Here is a 16333-nt window from a genome sequence, read left to right as displayed (position 1 = left end):
AGCTTTCTGTCTTTATTCTTCAAATAGGTTTTCAATGTCTTGCTCTTTCTCGTCTTCTTGCACCCCCATGATTCAGATGTTCATATGGTTGAAGTTTTCCCAGAGGCTCCTTACACTATCTTCATATTTTTTATTATTTTTTCTTTTTTCTTTTCGGTTGAGTGTTTTTTGCTTCTTCGTATTTCAAATCTTTGACTTGATTCATGGAATCCTCTAGTCTGCTGTTGGATCTCTGTATATTATTCTTTATTTCAGTTAGTGTATGCTTGATTTCTGATTGGTCCTTTTCATATCCTTGAGGGTCTCACTAAATTTCTCAGAGGTTTCTAGAAGATTATTGAATAACCTTATAACCGTGGTTTTGAACACTACGTCCAGTCGTTTGTTTTCATCCTTTTCTTCCATTTGTAACTTGTTTCTTTGTCTCCACATTTTGGCTGCTTCCCTGTGTTTGTCTCTATGTACTGGGTAGCTGCTAAGTCTCCTTGAGTTGATAGAGTAGCCTTGTGTGATTGTGTCCTATAGGGCCCAGTGGCTCAGCCTCCCCAGTCACCTGAGGTAGACACTCTTGGTGCACCCCTTTATGAGCTGTGTGCATAGTTTTCCCTTGATTACTGTTGTTATCACTGAGAGGAGTTGACCTTCAGGCCAGTTGGCTGTGATAACCAGCTGTGGCCATACTGGAAAATCTGTTGTGCAGGAGACATTCTTAGGGGCAGGACTTGCTTCAATAGGGCTTTAGTACTCACTTGAGTCTACCCCTTGAGAGTGTCTCTTATGGATGTGAAGTGTTGTAATCTGCTGTGGTCTCACTCTGATCTCCAAGGAGGTTCAAGGTCAGATGTCTTTCCACCTCTTTGTATAGGGTTTGGAAGTGCCCAAACGAGGCTCAGCCGTGAAGCAAAGCCGCTGCTGCTGCCAGGCAGTGGAGCTTCTTTTGGAATCTCTGGGGCTCTCTGACCCAGCTGCAGTTTTTTTTGTTGTTTTTTTTGTTTGTTTGTTTTTTAGGCAAAAGGACAGACCATTCATATACAAAAGCCAATCGAAGCCCACAGTTTAGGTGGGATTGTAAATTGGGAAAGGCAGGGTATCTGGGAATCAGCAGGGCAGAGCAAACAGCGATAGCTGCCCTGAACCTGAGAAATTCCAGGTTCTCTGCACCCCGCACCACCTCCCCTTCCCCTTCCTCTCCCCCCGCCCCCCACAGGAACAATGATCTCTATGAGCACCTCCAAGAGTAAGCTGCCCTCGAATTCCTATCCTGATGCCAGTCTAGTTTCTCCCCGTATGTGCCTGGGACCCCCAGAGTCTCGCCCGGAACTGGAATTCAGAGCAAGCAGGAGCTTGTGTCACCCTCCCGGTTTAGAGAGCAACACATCCAGGTGCCAGCACTTCCCACGCCTCTGCACCTCTTATTGGTCTAATGTGCTTTCTTCACTCTCTAGTTGTGGAACACTCAGCCAGCTTTCCCACAGTTCTAGGTGGTAGTCGTTTTGCCATTTAGTTATGGTTTTGATATGGTTGTGAGAGGCAGCAAGTGTAGGTGATTACCTATGCTGCCATCTTAGTTTCTCCCAGGTGTGGTTTCTGATTGATCCCTTGTGCCAAAGGTGGACCCTTGACCTGACTTGGCTAGATAGGACACTCCTGGATTGATTTTTTTGTGTGTGTGTGAAAGGAAAGGATTTATTGTTAGACCCCAGGTGTCTCAGTGACTTCAAGGATGTCATTGCAGCCATGGAATAGGATTCCCTGCCTCTGTTTCTACAGAGCCACAGGCACAGGGATGTCCTCTGTATACCAAAGTGAGTGTGAGGAAATTAAAAGGAAAAGCCCAGAACTGATTTTGCGACTTTTGGACCCTCGGCCTGATCAGAGATAGTAAAGGAGGGAGGTTGGGGGGCCATTAGACTGTGGAGAGGAGAGTGGGTTTAATGGAGACATGTCCTTGGAGAAGCTGCCCCATCGGTCCCGATGTTCCCACCATTCTGTCACTCAGCACAGGCTGGGTGACTGTAGAGGCACAGCGGGCATCATTCCAAGCCCATCTCCCTGCAGTTTTGAACTTGAAGCCCAAGAGCCTTATCCTCTGAGTTGTGAAGCTGGGGAAATGGGTCTGGAACTCAGGAGGCCCTGGCTTCCCGTCGGGAGGAGGACGCTGGGCTGCCGTGGGGCAGGAGGAAGCCTCAGGCAGAGAGAATGGGCTCTCAGAGAGAATGGCCGAGATTTGGGATGTGCCGAGATCAGGGAGCCCTCTGCTGGCACTGCCCTTCCTTGGGGTAGTTTCTCTCTGCCTATGCCTTGGTCGGCCAACTCATTAGTCAGCAAAGCCAAATATCAGCAGTACAACGATTGAAATTTCTTTTGAGAACCAATTTTTTAAAACTTAAACATCTTCTAACACCACTTCTTCAAAATAGACTCGCCCAGGCCATGGTATTTTGTGGAAGAGCCACACTCAAGGGGCCAAAGAGCCACATGTGGCTCATGAGCTGCATTTTGCCAACCACTGGTCCACACCATCAACTCATCAGAATTCTCCTAGAAGATTTTGCCTCCCCTCTCTGACTTGCTCGCCCTTATTTTCGTTTCCTGCACTTTAGGTGGCCCTTTGGGAGTTCTATTATGTTGAATGTTGGCTGTCGATTCAGCAGATGTTTGTTGAGCACCTACTACAGGCAGCTGGCAGGGCGTGAGCTCAGGAGGCCTGAGGAGTAGGGAGATGAATGAGCTGGGTGGCCCCTGCCCCAGAGCCACTCACTTCGTAGAAGAAACAGATGGGCAGACGGACTCTAATTAAATGTGATTAGTTCTTTATTTTGGTCGGATAAGGAAAGACATTTGGCAGGAGCCCCAAATCCTCGAGTCCCCCGCCCACTACTTAATGCTGTGTTCCATTCACCCAGGCTGACTACCTCCCCGAGCCCAGTCCAGAAACCTGCATTCTTTCTTGATAGCTACGGTTCTGATGGGAATCTTTCTGCCTCGTTCCCTGATGGTAAAGTGCTGAAGTTCCTTTTTTTAAAATACATTTTTATTTATTTTTTTTACAGAGAGGAAGAGAAACATCGATAGAGAGAAACATCAATAAGCTGCCTCTTGCACACCCCCTACTGGGGATGTGCCTGAAACCATCCCTTGACCGGAATCAAACCTGGGACCTTTCAGTCCGCAGGCCATTGTTCTATCCACTGAGCCAAACCAGTTTCTGCTCAAGTTCCTTTTATCACCCCACTCAAATCCTCCTCCAGGCAGAATGTCTAGATGGAAATTCTAGATCTAGAAGTTTGTTCTTCTCTTCCTCTCTTCCCACAGACACACACCTGCTCCTTCCCTGGGTTCTCCATTTCACCAACCCAAAGGCCTGTGAGTACCTTTGACACTTCCCTTTCTCACCCCGACTTTTTATTTTTATTTATTTATTATTTTTTAAAATATTTTATTGATTTTTTATAGAGAGGAAGGGAGAGAGATACAGAGTAGAGAGTTAGAAACATCGATGAGAGAGTCATTTATCAGCTGCCTCTTTCACGCCCCCTACTGGGGATGTGCCTGCAATCAAGGTACATGCCCTTGACCGGAATCGAACCTGGGACCTTTCAGTCTGCAGGCCGACGCTCTATCCACTGAGCCAAACCGGTTTCAGCTCACCCCGACTTTTTAAAAAATATATTTTTATCGATTTCAGAGAGGAAGGACGAGAGAGGGAGAGAAGGGAAAGAGAGAGAGAGAGAGAGGCATATCAGTGATGAGAGAGGATCATTGATCAGCTGCCTCCTTCATGTCCCCTACTGGGGATTGAGCCTCCAACCTGGGCGTGTGCCCTGACCGGAATTGAACTCAGGACCCTTCAGTCTGCAGGCTGACACTCTATCCACTGTGCCAAACCGGCTAGGGTTCTCACCCCTATTCTTTATTATTTCCTTTCTTCTACTTACTCTGGGCCTTTCTTGTTCTCTAATTCTTCTAGTTTGTAGGGTTAGTTTATGAGAGATCTTTCTTGTTTCCTGAGGTAGGCTTATAGGACAATGGACTCCCCTCCCAGGACTGCTTTTGCTGTGTCCCAGAGATTTTGGGTTGTTGTGTATTCATTTCATTTGTTTTCAGGAAGTTTTTCATTTCTTCCTTGATCTCATTGGTAACCCATTCATTGTTTAGTAACACGCTGGTTAGCCTCCATGTGTTTGAATGTTGATTATTCACCAAGCCCTGTCAATTCTGTCTCCTCCTCCTCCTCCTTTCCTCACTGTCATCTCCCAAGTCCAAGCCGTCATCTTCAGCTGTAGGTCATGTCCCAAGCGATTGGGGTCTAAAAATAATTTAGAGGATCTTTACGAGCATTTAAAAACAAAAAAGACAGAGAAGTAGAATGAAAAACATGAAGGTGGAGTCCATGTATTGAGGCTGAGTTTTATTTTGTGAAACTTGTACTTGTGTGCAATGAAAGTTTTACAGGGAAAGGTTAACACTGCGAAGGCTTTCACATGTATTGACTTACTTATCCTCCACAACAACCTATGCTGTAGGATCATTATTGTTTTCCTTGCTTTACAGATGAGGAAACTGAGGCTCAGGGTGTTTGAGAGAATGTGTGTCCCAGCCCACCCACCTGCCCACGCTGGTAGCCAGCCTTTAGACTCTCTCTCTGTGTGTGTGTGTGTGTGTGTGTGTGTGTGTATACTGGATGGCAAAGTAAGTGTCCTCATTCTGCAAGTTGTGGTAAAAAAAAAATTGGTGAGTTTATTTTTGACAGATATTTGTACCTTCACCCTTATCCCCTCCAGATCTCCAAGCAGCAGCCACAATAACCTTCTATAGTGAAAATTGGATGATATTTCTCCATGAGGTGACAGGCCTGTGGAGCCTGGTCCCTGCTGAACACTGAGGCCTTGCAGCTCATCCTGCCCCAGAGACTTTGAGACCCCCCGCTACCCCCAAGTCCTCTGAATGTGCTCCCTGTACCTCAGCTCAGGCCCTTCATGACCTGCTCCCAAAATATCCTGGACTGCAGCTCACAGCATGTGCTATATCCATAAAGTAATAGTTTCTTGTTCAGTTGATGTCTGTTGAGGGTAGGGACACACAGGCTGGCTCACACCCCCAGCCCTGGCATGTCATGGTTGTTCTCAAGCTGTTGGTATCTGACTAACGGGGCCCATTTGTCTGCCAGCATCAAAGCCCAATAGGACATCAAAGCCCAACAGGACACGAACAGGAGCTTACCAGCAGAGAAAGTGGCCCAGGACTGGAGTCACAGGTGAGCTCATGCTCAAAGGCCTGTGTTTTAGACAGGGGATGGGCTGGCTGTCTAGGCGAAAATTCATTAGCCATGGAAACTGAGGGAGCTAGGATCACTGTCTGCACTGATTGGTGGTCATTAGTCATTGCATCTGACCCTGATATCAGCCATGGCATCCCTGCTCCTCTGGGCCTGAAGCTGAAACACAACTGAGGCCTAGATGTTATCCCTTCTTCCCCCGAAACTCTTTCTCCGTCTGTGGTCATCAGACCTGAGATTAACGGACAAACCCCACACCGTGGTCCCATCACCCCAGTGTCCAAATTGTGTACTCCACAGGGTGACCGAGTAAAACCACGCCATGTGCTTTTCACGCTCCGCTGCCCTGACCGGCCTGATTTGGAGTAATTCTTCTCCTCTCCAGCATGCAAAAGAAAACACAGAATACACCCTACCTTCTATTCGGTCCATACAGTTCCCCCTGCCCATACAGGGGGGAAATGTTAACGCACTCTTTCTGTGATTGTTTAATCAAAGGACTTGATGTGGACACAGTGAATTGGCTGCAAAGATGAATGCAGGAGGGTTTGCAACTGAATAACCTTGGGAGTCAGGGCTTCGGTAAGAAGATCAAGCCGCTGTTTAATTGGATGTTTCATTCTGTGAAGTCACCTACAGAGAAATCAAACATTTACATAAACCACTGCTTTTGGTTCTTGGCACGTGGCCAGTACCACTCACTTTGGGCTGGATGAGCTCTGGGAATGCACAAAGACCCCCCCATTGCTCCCTCCACCCTCTCTCCTCCCCCCCACCTCCCATCATGTATAGATAGATGGACAGGAAAACATGAGCTGGGCTGTGTTTACCAGCTCAGAACATCCTCTTGTTTCAAAGCCTGAAACTTCTTCAGCCACATCATGTTCCTGCCGGAGTCTGAAAACAAACAGCCTGGGAAGGCCCAGGGATGCGTGAGCCTTGGAGAGTGGCATGCATCTATCTGCGTTGCTGATTTTTCAGGTGCTGCTCTGAGACGCAATTAAGAAGATTCTCAGGGAGTTTTGGTCCTCTTGATTTCTAATTTTTGTGGTGGAATTAGAGTCGCAGAAATATCGTGAGTTGCTAATTTAAAAAAATAATTTTCTTTTTTTTTGTATGAGCAATTCACTCTGATTGTAGACATTTGGAAAAATATCAAAAGCTGTAATGCTGAAAATTACCCATAATTCTAGTATTCAGAGATAATCACTTATAAAACATTGTGTTGTATTTGCATGCATCTTTATATGCATAATTAAGATCATTGTGTTTGAATTTTTATTTCTGTGTTTCCCATTTAACATACGAATATTTTTTCTTGCATTGAGAGCAGTACGGTGTAGGAGCTTATTTTCATTTCCTCTGGCTGCCGTAATAAATTCCCACAAACTGGGTGGCTTAGCGCAACAGAAATCTAGTCTGTCATAGTTCTGAAAGGCCAGAAGTCTGAATCAAGGTGGAGGCAGGACCGTGCTCCTTTTGGGGGCTCTCAGGGTCAATCTTTTCCCCGCCCCTCCCAGTTCCTTGTCATGTGGCCCCATCTCTCTACTATTCACATGCCTTTCTTGTGTGTTTGCCTGTGTGTGTGTGTGTGTGTGAAATCTCCCTCTGCCTCTACCATGAGAACACTTGTGGAGGCACCTAGGGGCCACCCAGAAAATCAAGGGTATCTCTTCCTCTCAAGAATCTTATCTTAATCACATCTGCCAGATCCTGTAACATCTCAGGTTCCAGAGTTAGGGCCTGATGTCTTGGTGGTTATTATTCAGTGTAGTGTAGGGTTTAAGAGCTTGGACTTTGGAGCTGGGCACGGTGGACTCAAATCCCAGTGCTGTCTCTTAGCAGCAGAATGGCCTTGGGTGAGCATCTTAACTCTTGGTGCCTCCATGTTCTGATCTGTAAAGTGGGGATAAAAACAATACCTACCTCTTTGAGTTGATACAGGGATTGGGGGTTAATAACATGCAAAGCACCTAATCAGCATAGGATAGAGCCTGGTCCATGTAAGGATTAACAGTTACTGATATAGTTGTTATTTTAATGAAAAATTCTTCCTAAAATGTTATTTTAACGGATGCATAAAATTTTATTAATCTACCATAATATTTTTAAAAATTATTTTATTGATTTTTTTACAGAGAGGAAGGGAGAGGGATAGAAAGCTAGAAACATCGATGAGAGAGAAACATCGACCAGCTGCTTCTTGCACACCTCCTACTGGGGATGTGCCAGCAACCAAAGTCAAGACCGGAATTGAACCTAGGACCTTTCAGTCTGCAGGCCAACGCTCTATCCACTGAGCCAAACCGGTTTCAGTGAATCTACCATAATTTATCTAATTTCCTTTTCTTGGCTATTAAGTTTATTTTTAGTGGTGTTTTTTAATTTCATATAGAACACTACCATGGATACCTCTGAGGGTTCGGTTTTGTCCCCATTTCAGACAAAATGGGGAGGTTCTGAGGATGGAGTTACAACATCAGATGGGTGGACAGTTTTAAGCCACTTGTAAGGATATAGCAAATTGCTTTCCAGAAAGATTGTGCCTATTTCACTCCTACCAGTCGTTGAATGATGGAGTGCCCACTTTACTATGGCTGTAGCTGCATGTGATAATTTTAAACATTTTCAGGCATTTTGGCTTCGTCTGCTGTTTAAAGCGGAGATGTAACAGCAAAAGAACTCAGCACAGAGGCTCCTTTAGCAAGGACTACTCGTGCCGGCAAAGCAACTTCTAACTCGAAAGTAAATCCTTGCTTTGTTAAGTCTCCAAGTGTTGCCTCTGTTCTGTATGAAGTCTGGAAACTTCCTGAATGTTCTTGAGGGTACAGGGAGGGATGCTGGGGGAGAGGATATGTTAGTAGCAGGGCAGTGCAAGGTACCCAAGGATTTTAATGAAAATGTTTTGTGTCTGTTTTCAAACTTGGACATTGAGAGCTCTGAGCATTTTATGGGACGAGGGAGGCAATTGAACAGAAAACAGAATAATTTAATTACTTTATAACTAAAGCCACGTGAGGGTTGGGAATATGGTCAGGAGGGAACAGCTTCTGCACTACCTGCCTGAGAAGGTGGGGACCAGCTCTGGGCAGGCCGAGGGCACAGTCTGCACCTGCTCTTGGCCCCCCTGCCACCAGTTAGCTGCCTCTCCTTTCTTGCCCATTTCGTGGTCTCACCCAGCCCCTGCCTCTGGGGTGTAGAGGGAGAGCAGGGTCCGAGCTGAGTGAAAGATGGGGGTGTTTTTTTCCTCAGTGGTGAGTTGGTTTGTGTGCACCATGTACAACTGGCCACACACAGGTTCAATGCTATGCAAACCAGCTGTAGTGGACTAAACAGTAGCCCCAAAGGTATATCCAAATAATGTTCTCTCATTTGGCAAAAGGGTGTGTAGATGTAATGAAGATAAGGGTTTTGAGATGAGATGAATTTGGATTTTCCAGGGAGGCCTAAATGCCATTACAAATGTCCTTATAAGAGAATAAGAGGGAGATCACACACATACACACACGCTCACAGTCACTCACCCTGGAGTGAAGTGGAGGCATGATGTGGCCACCAGCCACCTGATGCTGGAAAAGCAGGGAGCAGAGTCTCCCCAGAGCCTTGGAAGGGAGTGTGGCCCTGCTGGCACTTTGATTTTGGGCTTCTGGCCCCTGGAACTGTGAAAGGCTATGATGACATTGGTTTACACCACTCAGTCTGCAGTAATTTATTACAGCAGCTACAGGGAACCCATGTATATACCAGTCTGTGCTCCATTTAATAAGACAGTTCCATGGATTGTGTACTTGGCTGTATAGCAACATCATCCTATATAATCCTTATAATAAAAGGCTAATATGCAAATGGATCGAATGGCGGAATGACTGGTTGCACGATGACCACCAGGGGGCAGATGCTCAGCCAGAAGCCAGGATAACGGCTGGCGAGTGCAGTGGTGGTGGTGGGAGCCTCTTCCTCCTCCACGGCAGTGCTAAGCATGTCCAACTGACGGCGTAGGCCTGCTCCTCGGATGTCCACCAAGGGCATCTGGTCTCCCATTCCAGTGCAGTGGAATCACCAGGTCATTGTAGCCAGGCGCAAGAGCAGAAGAAAAACCAGCTGGCTGAGCCCAGCACTCATTGCTGACCTACTAAACCATGAGCAAATAAAATATTCATTGTTTAAGACAAAGAAAAAAGGGCAGCACAATGAATCAAGACTGAGTTATTACACTTCTTATTGGCATTGTATAGTTACTCGATTATTCCTTGTTTACTGTGGGCAATTTTTAGTCTCTCACCTCTGTATTTTCAATGAAATTCTTATTTATTTTGTTTTGTTGTGGATAACACTGATATAGGGAATCCCTTTTCTCCAGTATCTGGGCTTCCTTCTTACTATTAAACACAGCTGGGATTTTATGAATTATGTGTTGGGTCTGTTCTCTGGGTCTCACACACCTCTTTCTTTCCTGTCAGATATTACAGGACGGTGGTTCAGAGGCCCGGGTCACTCTCTCATCTTTTATTTTTTTTCCAAGACTTGGTTTCAGAAGCCTTTTTTTCTTAACCCTCTACTTTTGTTTCTTTTTCTAGCCTCAACCCTGGATCTCTTACTTTTAAATCAGCGATTTTTGGTTGCAGGGAAAAACAGATGCCATAGCACCAGCTTAAGTTAGAGAGTTTGTCGTAGGAATGTCGGGAGTTGCAGGGAGCAAAGCTTGACCACCTGCTGGGACCTCGAGGAGGAAGGCCCCTCTACCTCAGGGCTGCATGGTCCTGCTCATTTCGTGTGTGTGTGTGTGTGTGTGTGTGTGTGTGTGTGTGGTGTCTCTTTCCCTGAATCAGGGCTCACTACGGTGTGCCTAAGTTTGCAACTCTTTATTCTCAGTGGAGGGAAGGCGAAGGGGGCAGTGCGGCTGATGGTGATACATCCATCCCCAACTCAGTCAATTGGGGGAGGGGAGCTATGGGATTGCCCTCTCCGCGCAGACTTGGGGGATCTCCCCAAAATGTGTGTGGTTGGGTAGCCCTCCAAACCTATTATACCTCTTCTTCTGATTTCTCAACAGGAATAACTCAAGTCACCTCCGCTGGAAATCGGCTTGCTGAAACTATTGAAACAGCGATTCTTGGAAGTTGAAGAAAAGGTAAGGAGACGTACATTCATATCTACTCAGGCTCTCTTACCAGGGAAACCCACATGTGGGGAGGGAATCTGATCCCTGTCGTTCTGCAGACATGCCTGGTTCTGGATGTCATATCTCCCCAGTCCCCTCTGCCTGCCACGTTCCCCCATCCCTCGGGGCCTTTCTCAAATGCTAACTCCCTGGAAATGAGGGCTCTTCGGTTCCTTCCTGCCGGCCGTGGTTTCTCCTGCCTTTGAGACTCCATAATATTGTCTCCTTGTTACCGACATGTACTGTATGGGCCTCACGTTTTCTCTGACTGCTCTTCTCTCACAGCTGTGCTGAGTGTGGGGGCTCCTCCTCTGTGACCTCCCCATCCTGGCGTTTCCAACCTGATTAGCGTTGCCTGTTGGTGTGTTTTTCCAGTAAGCTCCTCGAGGGCCCACATGACTTGTGCCTGGAAAGTAGTGGATGCTCCATAAACGTTTATTGAGTAAACAGTGAAATCGGCCTCCGGCCAGCCAGACTGTCAGCGCCTGTGAGGCTCCCTTTGTACCTCCACCTCTTCCCTCCTTCTCAACGTGGGTTCTGCTCTTTGAACTTTCGTCAGAAATTGCTAATCTTCTCTAGTTGTCCTTTGTGTGTTGACTTGTTGGTGAAATGAAGCTCAGAGGAAAGCTTTTGTATCTGATTTTTCTTTTTCATGGGCAATTTGAGCCCCTGTGAAGAGCCATAATCCAGAAGCGGGAAGGGAAGGGAGGTGACAGGCAGGTCAGGAAACCAGTGGCTGCAGGAGCCTGGCTCCCAGCCTGTCTCCACCTCCCTGCGGCTGGTGGTGAATGGGCCTGGGACGAGGCTGGGGTTCGGTCCTCCTGTCTGCTGGCGTTCATCCGTATGCTCTTCAAGCTGCTCTAATCAGTGGGCGATTGCATTTTAACCCACTTCCTTGCTCCAGACATTTTTGCATAAATGAATACGTCAGCAGTTTCTTGATTTCAGACTGTTCACTGCGCTTGTGAAGTATCCCAAAGACATTCCTTACCAAGTCTACTAGTTTCCTCAGTTACCATCCTCTCCTAGGCCTTGTCCCTGCCTTTCCTCCCTCACAGTCCCCAGCAGTTGTCTCTCACAGCTGTGGAGTTCTTTCCCTTTGACAGGGGCTTCTACCCACATCATCCGATCTTTTCCCACTAGTCCTTGCCAACAGGCAGGACACATGGTCACTTCTCGTGTTCAGGCAGGAAGCAGACTCAGCAGCTCAGTGTCTTACCTGAGGTCACGTTGTCAGTGTGAATGGAGTTGGGTATTCTCTCCTCTGCGCCATCGTACCATCTTGGTTGGTCCTTCTCCGTGGAAGCCTCCTCTGCGGTCACAAAACCTGACTGTGTCTCACCTGTCTCTGACTCAACCTCAGTGTTTCTTTTGGGGTGTGGGGAGCCTGGATCTGTTGGGAGATGTAGTCTACCCGGTGTCACCCCGGACCCCAACCAGGCTGCCTTTGTGAAAATGTAGATGTCTGTGGATATCTTTCTCCCAGGACCTTCCAAGTAGTCTGGTAAGTTTTATTTTTGTTAGGGCTTACTGAAATGCCGGAAGCTTCATTAATTTACGTTCATGCTGCCCTGTGTTACTCTGTGAGTGAACGGGAAGACGCTAAGAGAGGTCTGACCAGCTTAATCTGGCTGTATCTCATGATGTTCTTTCCCTCCCTTCTCCTCTCAGTCATTACAATTGGTCCCATCAATCAAGGCGGCGCCTCACTGCTCTATGGCCATGTGGGATTGTTTAGTTAAATGTGACTTTATAAAAATGGCTCAACGTTTAATTAGAAAGCAGATTGTCGAATGACATTTTGGTTTGTCCTCTGATGGGGGAATTGGAAACAAGGCTTGTCATGATAGGAAACAGGTTCTGGTGCAGAAGGAGGTGTACCGTGTTTCCCCAAAAATAAGACATCCTCTGAAAATAAGACCTACTTACAAGTTTCCTTCTGAATGAAATATAAGGCATCCCCCCCCGAAAATAAGGCCCCCCCTGGGCTCTGTCTCAGAATGCTATTGCTAAACATGAGAGATTTGGTCCACTGATTCTGAAAGAAATGGAGTCACAAGAAATTCATCAGGAAATTCAGGAATTGGATTGTTATGATGATGTTCCAGAAGATGATGACATGATTGTCATTGAATAAATGAGTAAATTCTTGATACTGTAGGATTCACAGTTTGTCTGGTTTGTGTTGACAACTACCGTACTACCGTATCGTATACAGGTAATAAATTTCTTTTATTTTCATTTAACAATAAATGTGTACCATATTCTTCTTCATGGAAAAAGAAGACATCCCCTGAAAATAAGAGCTAGTGCATCTTTGTGAGCAAAAATTAATATAAGACACTGTCTTATTTTCGGGGAAACGATATTAACTGAGAGCAGCATGGGATTGCAGTGAGTCATTGTTTTTCCACAATAGGCCTATTTCTCTGGGCTTTTTGTTGAGAGAGACCTTCCTCTGCATCTGATGCCACCTCAGATTTTCCGAGGGGAGACTCTAACTTGGAACCCCCAAATGGGATGGTACTTGGAATGGTGTACTTACCAGGGTGCAGAACTAGATACCAAGGACCTACTGGTGCTACTTAAAAACATCAGTATCGAGAAATGAGCAAACCTATTATGATGCTTGTAATGGAATAGCTTACATTTTTTATTTCCAATTGATGCAAATACCACTTTCCTGTGAAAAGTTACTGTTTTCTCAGCCCCAAAGCTGGTATCTGTGTTACTCCTGGGGGCCATCATAGAGGCGGCCTGCACCTGTCCTGGTGAGTTTGGTCCCATAAGCTCCTCATGTGTACCTCACCTGGGCTGGCATAAAGGTGGACACTGGAACACCAAGGAGGATGGGAAGGGCCACCATTAAGAATGGCCCCAGGGCCAAAGCTGGTTTAGCTCAGTTGTAGAGCGTCGTTCTGCGGCCTGAAAGGTCCCAGGTTCGATTCTCGTCAAAGGCACGTACCTTGGTTGTGGGCACATCCCCGGTGGGGGGTGTGCAAGAGGCAGCTGGTCAATGTTTCTCTCACATCGACATTTCTAGCTCTCTATCTCTCTCCCTTTCTCTCTATTAAAAATCAATAAAATATATTTAAAAAAAAAAGAAAAAGAATGGCCCCAGGAATCCACCACTCCACATGTCACCCCTGTACTATGTAGCACTTTTATACCCTTTAAATCAGTTAGCGAACTTGTATATCTCCTGGGCATCTCAAGTTTAACGAGTCTAAATAGTAGTTCTTGGTTCCTTCTACCACAACCCCTTTTCAGACCCCCCCTCCCCCCATTTCATTAAGGTGCACAGCTGCTAACTTGCTTTTTCAAGCCAGAATCTGGGGAGTTGCTCACCTTTCTCTTCCTCCAAACCACCAAGTCCTAGGGATGCTTCTGAAATGCATCTGCTGCCCTCCACATCCACCTCCCACGCCCAGTGACGGTCATTGCCTCGGTGACCGCAAAGGCCTCTGGGCTGGCTGCCCTACTTCCACTTTCCCTCCATTCCGTTCAGCACTTGGGACCTAGAGAGATCTCTAGAAGAACTTGTCACATCATTTCACCCTCTTTGTTAATAACTCTGTGAGTGACCACCTCCTGCTCTTGGACGAATCCCCTACTCCCAGCATGGCCCACGGAGAGACCGCACCGTCTGGGCTCCAGACCTGGCTGGAGGTCCCACACACTGAGGTGGCTTGTAAGGCCTCCTCCCTTTCGCTGTTGACTTCCTGGGCAGATAGCAATGGCTTGTATTTTTCCAGTTGCAGCAGAATAACTGCTCACGAAGGTATACTTAGGATGGATATTGCATCCTGGGAAATGGTACAGGGAATGATTTCTTCCTCCAAACCCCAGACTATCAATGCTTACAACACAGAGGCAGGCCACTATTTCATTTGGGTCATGAATAAGTGAATAACCAATATGGAATCAAACAAAATTATAACACCCGGGCGACTTTCCAAGTAGCACTCGCCCCCAAATATTTTGATATAAAAATGTGCAGTATTTTAGCTTGGGAAATTATCAATAAAGCTTGTTCCAGGCTGGTAGAAGAAAAGACCGATTTTCAACAGGGGAAATAAGAAACACACTAAATATTAGCACACAGCTTTCCTTTTTTAGGCACATTTCTCCTATCCTGAATCCTATTTGCTTTCCTTATTTACTCCTGAGCTGTACTGTTGTGTGTGTGTTTGTGGAGCCATGTCTATAGAGCCGCACACCTGAAAACAGAAGCTCTTAGTTGAGTGGTGCTCCCCATTCTCCTCAGGCCTTTCATTCAAGGTCATGAATGGGAATACTGAGTTTCCCGCTTTATTTTTGGTGCACGATGGCCTCAAATGAAGACAACTTTCCTATGACCTTGAATTTGAAACTTTTTATGATACCTGTTTGGTGGGTCACTCTGATGAGTTTCAAGCCAAGACTGTAGTGGGAATACCAGGCAGGGTAATTGTTAACAAAGCGTGACGTGCACTGTGGTGGAGTTGGTCACCAGCTGTCATAGAGCTGAGGGATGAAACTTCACTCACCTTGGGGTCTGGAAAGTCAAGAAATGCTTCCAAGGTGTGTGACCTTTGAGATAGGCCTTGAATGAAGAGCTTGCCGAGGGGAAGAAGTGACTGGGAGAAAGAGGCAGAACAGGGTATTTCAGACAGCTGCAAGGACAGCAGTCAGGAGTCAACAGGAGCGTGCCATGCCCAGATTAGTACCTAGAGGGTTGCTGTGGCCACACCCCTGAAGGCCTGGGCGGGGTGGGGGCTGGAGGGCTGGCAGGGGCCAGATGGAAAGCGCCTGTGGAATTTTCCCCTGGGTAGGCACTGTTGACGGCAGGGTGTCTTTAGGCTCGCTCTCTGCCCTTAAGGCTTCTCCCAAATGGCAGGAGAACGGTGATCCGATTCAGACACACACGTTCTTTTATCAGTTGCTGTGGTTGTGAGACTCAAAATTCCACAGACTTCCAAGTTCAAGGTATGACTGCAGGCCCCACCCACCAGTAATTACCGAGGCACTATTGAAAGTTCCTGAATGCGATTGGTGATAAATGACTGCCCTGCTGGAGTGTATGGGTGACCCTGTTTCATATTTCGCTGGGCGTTCCGCTGCTGCGCCTGGCTCAGCAGGGGGTGTCTCATGGTCCTGGGGAGCAGTGTGTGTTTGGGGGTCGGAAACAGTGCTCCAATGCCGTCTTGAATTTGTGACACCTTTTTATTGCTAAGAATCTAGATATTTAATGGTCAGTAACTATGAGCTTGGCTTTCTAATGATCAGTTTAGCATGGTTTGGTTGGTTGTTAACCTGGAAGTGTGAGGTGTTTTCACTTAAGACATTCCAACAACTAGACTTTAAACACCTAAGAGGTTTAAATGAGTCATCGGTACCCCTTTTGCTAGAGAAAATGTTTACATCTCCTGCATCTACTTTGACAGCGATTCTACAGGATTGTTAACCACATTCTGTTTTGTTGGTAAAGAAAAGCGTGTGGGACATGAAGGTAGTATCCTGCCTTCATGGGCAGTGATTTTAGAAATCTTTAGAAATGTTTGTACCGTCATCCCATGCTCCAGAAGGTCGCCAGTTCAATTCCCGGTCAGGGCACATGCCTGGATTGTTGGCTCGATCCCGGTAGGGGTTGTGCAAGAGGCAGCTGATCCATGTTTCTCTCTCTCATCTATGGTGTTCTCTCTCTCTCTCTCTCTCTTTCTCTAAAACCAATAGACATACTATGAAAAGGAGAAATGTTTGTACTATTTAGGGCTCAAGAAAGTGGAAAGGGAAGGTGGGGAGGCTGTTACAGAATCCTCATGAGGGCCTGACCTAGGGGTGATGGGGCTGGGGCTGCGGGGATATGTTTGGAAGATGTTCAGGATAAGGGACTGGAGGGCTTGGGGAATAGT

At 46.6% G+C, this 16333-nt stretch overlaps 1 long non-coding RNA gene across 4 annotated transcripts in view; it reads left to right on the top strand.

The window, feature by feature from the left end:
* LOC118712890 overlaps positions 1 to 16333 on the top strand; it is an 80514-nt gene that overhangs the window by 29758 nt on the left and 34423 nt on the right. For all 4 annotated transcript variants that reach the window (XR_004986151.2, XR_006740822.1, XR_006740821.1 and 1 more), the window contains exon 2: positions 10332 to 10409. This is a non-coding gene — a long non-coding RNA (uncharacterized LOC118712890). The remainder of the gene's footprint in view (positions 1 to 10331; positions 10410 to 16333) is intronic.

This window comes from Pipistrellus kuhlii, unplaced genomic scaffold (assembly GCF_014108245.1).
Source record: "Pipistrellus kuhlii isolate mPipKuh1 unplaced genomic scaffold, mPipKuh1.p scaffold_m20_p_9, whole genome shotgun sequence".
In the NCBI taxonomy this organism is placed as follows: Eukaryota; Metazoa; Chordata; class Mammalia; order Chiroptera; family Vespertilionidae; genus Pipistrellus; species Pipistrellus kuhlii.
Note: the sequence above shows the minus strand (reverse complement) of the source record. Positions and strands in the feature narration are given on the sequence as shown.